We start from the raw sequence: 6346 nt of genomic DNA, 5'->3' as shown, positions 1-6346 counted from the left end.
CTGGCTGTCCTGGAACTCACTTTGTAGACCAGGCTGGCCTTGAACTCAGAAATCCGCCTGCCTCTGCCTCCCGATTGCTGGGATTAAAGGCGTGCGCCACCACACCCGGCATGCTACAAAATTCTTAATAAAGAAATTCACTATATGCAATCCATGCTCTATCATTTTCTTGACAAAAGTTTAAATGATTTAAGGGAAAATGACTGTACAATAAAATGTTAAAGAATATTAAGATGCAATTATTAATGACCTAACCTTAGGATCAATTTCATCCCATAAGCCCATGAGTATTGAGTCATTGAAATAAGTGTGGCAGTGAGGTATAAGAACTTGCCCCATGGAGCTGAGTCCAAAGAGTGACAGATATGCCTCCTCTTGCTGGGATAAAGCAAAGAGTGTGTAGCATAGAGCAGTCCTATATTCAGAGAAGCTGAACTGGACAATCATTTCAGTACTTACTGGGAGGACCGTCTCTTTTTATGGATGTGTGGTACCCTTATTCATGAGTAGAGCCTATCACTTGCTTCTAATAGAACAAAAGGCAGGGTAGGAAAGTGATGGGAAGAGCTATTTATATGGAGGTGTTTACAGGGGACATGTTATGTGAACTTTGACCACTTTATTGAGTTTCTCTCTTTCCCAGGTGCTTTTGATAGAGCACTTTAGACACATTGGCGTGCACTCAGGACCAGGAGCTATGTGTAGCTATTAGGAACTATAAGTCGCATGCAGCTGATAGCAACCAAGTCACTTAAGACTATACAGCTATAACCACAAAGATTAAGAAATGCCCAGCGATCTAAATAAACTTCAAAGCGAATGCTTCCTTAACATTGTGATCTTAATGCTTCCTTCATAAGAGTCCTAGAGAATTAGTGAAGGGCCTGCCATGGCTGGATCTGGAAACTTACCAAAAGCATCTATGGAATTATAGATCTTTGCCATTTTAAGCCAAAAAGTTATAAAACCTCATTGTGTAGTAACAGATAATACAGGCTTTAAAGGCAAAGGTCTGTGTTAAAAGTTCTGACTCCAAATCATACTAGCTCTGTGATTTTTTTTTTTGGCAAATTTCCCAGATTTTCATAATCAGCAATATGGCTTATTATGATACATAAACAATGTGAATAGAGATACATTGTAGTAATACTTTACGTCTAATTGCCAAGAGTACTGCATGGAAATTTAAGCACATAAAGAAGTTCTTTTCCATTAAATTGTGAGTATTGTGCATACTAATTTTTTTACACAGAGATGCTTATTTTACAAATGACATAAAAGCATAATATTTACATCAAAGAGATGAACCAGCCATTAAAATTCCCTATAATAAAAAACCAAAAATAAACAACAACAAAAACAAACAAACAAACAAACAAATGATCACAATTCAGATCCCAGAATCTACCTAGCAACTGGGGGGTTCTTCCATGCCTTCTACTCTAAGTTCAAGAAGGAGGGATAGAGACAGGAAGATTTCTATGGCTTGCTGGCTTCCAAGCTGGCCAAACAAAACAAAACAAAACAAACAAAAAAAAACAACAAAAATACAAAACAAAAAAAATCAACAAAACAAAACAAAACAAAAAACATGAACTCCAGGTGCTGCTAGAAACACTTTCTCATAGACTGTGCACAGAGTGAAAGAGGAAGATACCTGATGGCATCTCTTGCTTTCAAGGTGCACACCAGCAAACATATGTGCACTCACAAAGAAACAAGATAAAGACAGATAGATCGATCGATAGATAGATGATGGTGATGATGATAGATATATTGATAGAATGACAGACACATACATACACATACATAAACACATACATATACACACATACATAAATCTGAACATATATACATACATGATAATAGCAATAATAAATGTGTAAATGTGTATGAATCCCAACAGGAAAATGGCCATATCTATGCAAAAGACCAAACAATCATGAAGCAGAAAAGCTTAGTTTCAGTTACTGTTAAGAATGTGACACAAGGTAAAGGCTATTTCTTATTGATCAACAAGAATTGCTAACAAGCTAGCGAACAATGGAGATCATATTGCTGAGGTCAAATGAGGACAGGATTTGTTTACTGGATCAAGGTGAGAAGGCATAAAGACCAAGTGATCTCCAACACCTCCAATTGCAACCTTGAAAGTGAGAAAGTCTCACACCTTCATAATGCTGCAAGACTATCCTCTTCAGACCATGAAGTTGGTGTAGTCTGAAATTAACCTACTAACACTTTTAAATCTGATGATTCTCCAACACAAGAGAGAAGTTGATAAAGAGCAATCCTTATCCTGCCCCAGGCCTTCCCAACATGAAAAGGAACTTTGAACTTAGTGAGTCTAACCAAAAGGAAACTGAGGAAAAGAGAGTTGGGGAAGCCAGGAGAAGAGGAAGGAAAGAGAGGAGGTTTGGCTTACCATCTGCCCAGCCCACATCTTTCAATTCTTTTCTTTTTCTTTTGTTTCAAGCTATATATTTTTTTTATTGGTCATTTTATTTCTTGACATTTCAAATGTTATTCCCCTTCCTGGCTTCCCCTCTACCAACCCCCTATCCTATCCCCCCTCCTCCCCCTCCCGCTTCTATGAGGATGCTCTCCCACCTACCCACCCACTCCTGCCTCATCACCCTAGCAGGGGAGGTAGAAGAAGGGAAGGACTTGGGAGGGAGAAATGAGGGGGAGAGAAAAAGGGGACCAGATTTGGTGTGGGAGGAGATGAGACAGGGAAGATGCACAGAAGGTCATGAAATTGAACATAGGTGTGTAGCAGTGGGGCATGGGGAACTAGGGTAAGCCACTAGAAAGTCCCAGATGCTAGGAAAGCAAGAGGCTCCCAGGACCCAACAGGGATGACATTAGCTATTTTATTCTTGAACCTCACATTTCTTTCTCTGAGAATGAGGTAAAGACTAAGGAGAGATTGGATCCTCGGGTACCACACCCATGATGCCCTCCTTCTGCCATCTAAGCACGTTTACTCCTGTGATATGGATCTCACCCTTGTGTTGCCCCACGTGCAGACATTGTCAGGCTCCCAAGTGTGAACAAGTCAATTCATGCATAACTGACTTGCTTGTCTTATCATTATAGGAAAAGGCAATGGAAATGGTGGTGGATTGATCTGGTATGACCATAGCTTTTAATGACTACTTTCTTCCTATACTTTTGAATTTCTGTTTGATCTCAAACTGTTTATACTGTAAACATCATGATAGGACACATTACAGTCTTCTTTCATTTCTCTGATAGATTCAAATTTAATTTGCAACATGATATAGTGTTTAAGTATTTAATATCATAGATGAATTTAAATGAAGGAAAGCCATGCAGTTTTCTCTTCTGACACCTCTTGAAGAATTTTGAGTGATTGTAGCTCTAAAATTAAATCCATTTTCTCACCTCTAAATTCAAAGAATCAACGAGAAACAAATTTCTTGTGACTACATTAAAGGACAATTAGGAAACAAATAAAGAGGTTTTATTTCACAGGTATATTGCCTCCAGAAACCAATCATTGGAGAACTTATTAAATAAATATTATGTTTGCATTTACTATTTGGTTTCTAAGTATCCATGAATTATGAAAGTCAACTGTCATTTTTCTATCACAGTAACCATACTGAGAAAATAAATATGCTGAAGTTTAACCATTAAAGAACTTATTATTATACTTTAGTCCAATAAGAAAGATCAGCAATCATTTAGGTAGGCATCACAGAAGAAGCTGAAGAAGTCAAACAAACTGAATTCATTGAATATTCTAACTACAAATGAAATTAACTCTCTAAGCCAGTGTGAGTTTTCCATGTTAAAGATGAAAAACACTTAAAAAATCAAATTAAATAGAATCAGTTTCCTTTAAATATTTTTAAAATATTTTTATTTGGTCTTTTAGTAAGCTCAAGATATGCAATTGACATCCAATTTGAAGTTCCAATGTAGGTTTAGAAAGATTTATAGATTTTATGATGCAAATTTTAACTTCATGGTTAACCTAACCATTAAGTATCTTATTCTTTGTTATGCTCTGCTGCATGGAGCAGTTTTCTTAATTTTCTGTTGAGATGATTCATTTTAAGTATAGAAACAGTAACTGATTTTGTGTTTTCTTAACTTTTTAATGGACTTTGCTCAATTATTCCTTTGTTCTAACAGTGTGAGTATTTAAAGATTTTTCTCCATACAGTATAATTTAGAAACAAAGCTTGTTCAACTTTATCGAATATCAACAGTGATATTCAACACTAATTCAATATTATTGAAAACACCACTAGAAAGCAACTGTCAAATTTCTATAAATATATTACTACCACTACAAATAAAGCAATAATAACTAGAATATTTTGCTACTCCTAACATTCAACAAGAAAAAGATTTGATTAAAATACATGTAAGGGGGGGGGGCTGGAGAGATGGCTCAGGGGTTAAGAGCACTGACTGCTCTTTCAGAGGTCCAGAGTTCAAATTCCAGCAACCGCATGGTGGCTCACAACCATCTGTAGTGAGATCTGATGCCCTCTTTTGGAGTGACTGAGAACAGCTACAGTGTACTTATAATAAATAAATAAATCTTTAAAAAAAAATACATGCAAAGGATATGATTACACACTTCTCTAAGGAAGATTCATAACAGATCAAAAAATACCACCGAAAGTTCCTCAACTTCAAAGTCATAAGATCAAAATTAACTGTTGACTTATAGTTTCAAAGGTATAGTCTATTATCACCATGGCAGGAAGCATGGTGCCATGCTAGCAGACATGGTGCTGGAGAAGGAACTGAGAGTTCTGCATCCAGATCAGCAGGCAGCAGGAAATGAATGCCATACTAGACCCAGCATAAACACTTGAAACCTCAAAGCCCACTCCCTAGTGAAGTGGAAACTGGGTTATTTGGATATTTTGCTATGGAAGACAGAATGAAAGAATGTTTTCCTGAAGCAGACACAGGTGAAAGGATGTTTCTATATAGCAAACACATGTACGGACTCATGATGAAGGAGTATAAATATGACCCCACAGACAGTGGGAAAGAGCACTGAGCATTGGTTTGTTTTGCTCTGCCTTGCTATTCTTCACTAATGACCCACATCTATTGGTTAGCCTTTCATAGTGCTGTTGAGCTTAGCTTGTAGTAATGACACCGTTGTGAAGAACTCACTAAAGAATTGCTCATGAGGTTCCTGTGACAGTTTGCTGCTTCCATGGCCTCATCTCAGCAGGTTGGTAAGCCTTGCAGTTTCTTCAGGACTGAACTACAGCTGCTGGTTTGAGCCTGGTTTCTGCCTGCTGAAAGGACTAGACTGTAGCTGCTGGTTCATGTGTGGTGTCTGCCTGCCTAGAGGACTGGTCTGCAGCTGCAGAACTGTATGTGATACTTGCTATAGAACTGAACTGCTGCCAAAGAAGATCAAGCTTGCCTTCAAAGAAGTATTGCTGAACAAGTACACTTCCCTCTTATCTTATTAACTTTTCTACTTCCTCTGCTGGGTGGTGGGCTAGAGAAGAGGTTGAAAGTATTAAATGTAGGTTGCAAAAAAATTTATGCCTATACCCTAGAGACACACTTTCTCCAAAAAAGCCACACTATTCTAACAAGATCATACCTCTGACACCCCCCCCCCACACACACATACAATGTGGGACCTGAATGTATACTATTCATTTAATGTAGAGCTAGTTTGTACACTCATTCCATCATAGTATCCCTCATTCTCTTCCCTACATCTTGGATAGTGCTATAAGTAACAGGGCTCCTCAGGGGCATTAGTCACCTCTCTTAACAACACACATCTTAAACCCTGATGATATGCATGTCTCCTGGTCAGGCTGGAAGAATACAACAAAGAGTGGCTTATTATGCTATGCATAAATATGAATCTACTCCACAGTTCAATTGCCCTGAAGCTTTCAGTGTCTCTAAAGTGGTACTTCAAGACTGTAATGTGTCTACGACCCACTCGGGATCTTGTTAGAGTGACAAGTCCTGACTTTGTAAATGCAACTATGGTCTCTAGTTGATGGCTGCTACTTGTCTATAAATTTCTATTTGCAGAATCAGACTTTTTTTTTTTTCCTGCGTTCATCCCAGATAGAGGTTTCAGTGTCATACAAAAACTTAAGAGAAATGTTTCTCTGTGACTCTTTACATGCACTACCACTGAGTTAGGGTCTCAGTCACCTGACTTAACAAGTCACCTACATGATTCTGATACTCACTGAGAACCCGATTTTGCAATAGGCTGGAAAGAAGGGAACATTTTTAAGCTATTTAACCTAGTAGGCTGCCACCAAGAACTCAGAGCAGTAAACCAGTTGGCTGCCAGCAGACTGTTATT

General features: G+C 38.1%; 1 protein-coding gene across 4 annotated transcripts in view; it reads right to left on the bottom strand.

Moving 5' to 3' along the window:
• Positions 1-6346, bottom strand: part of Pcdh15 (protocadherin related 15) — a 1443732-nt gene that overhangs the window by 457398 nt on the left and 979988 nt on the right. The window lies entirely within an intron of this gene.

Source organism: Mus pahari, chromosome 9 (assembly GCF_900095145.1).
Source record: "Mus pahari chromosome 9, PAHARI_EIJ_v1.1, whole genome shotgun sequence".
In the NCBI taxonomy this organism is placed as follows: Eukaryota; Metazoa; Chordata; class Mammalia; order Rodentia; family Muridae; genus Mus; species Mus pahari.
This window is presented reverse-complemented; position numbering and strand designations above follow the sequence as displayed.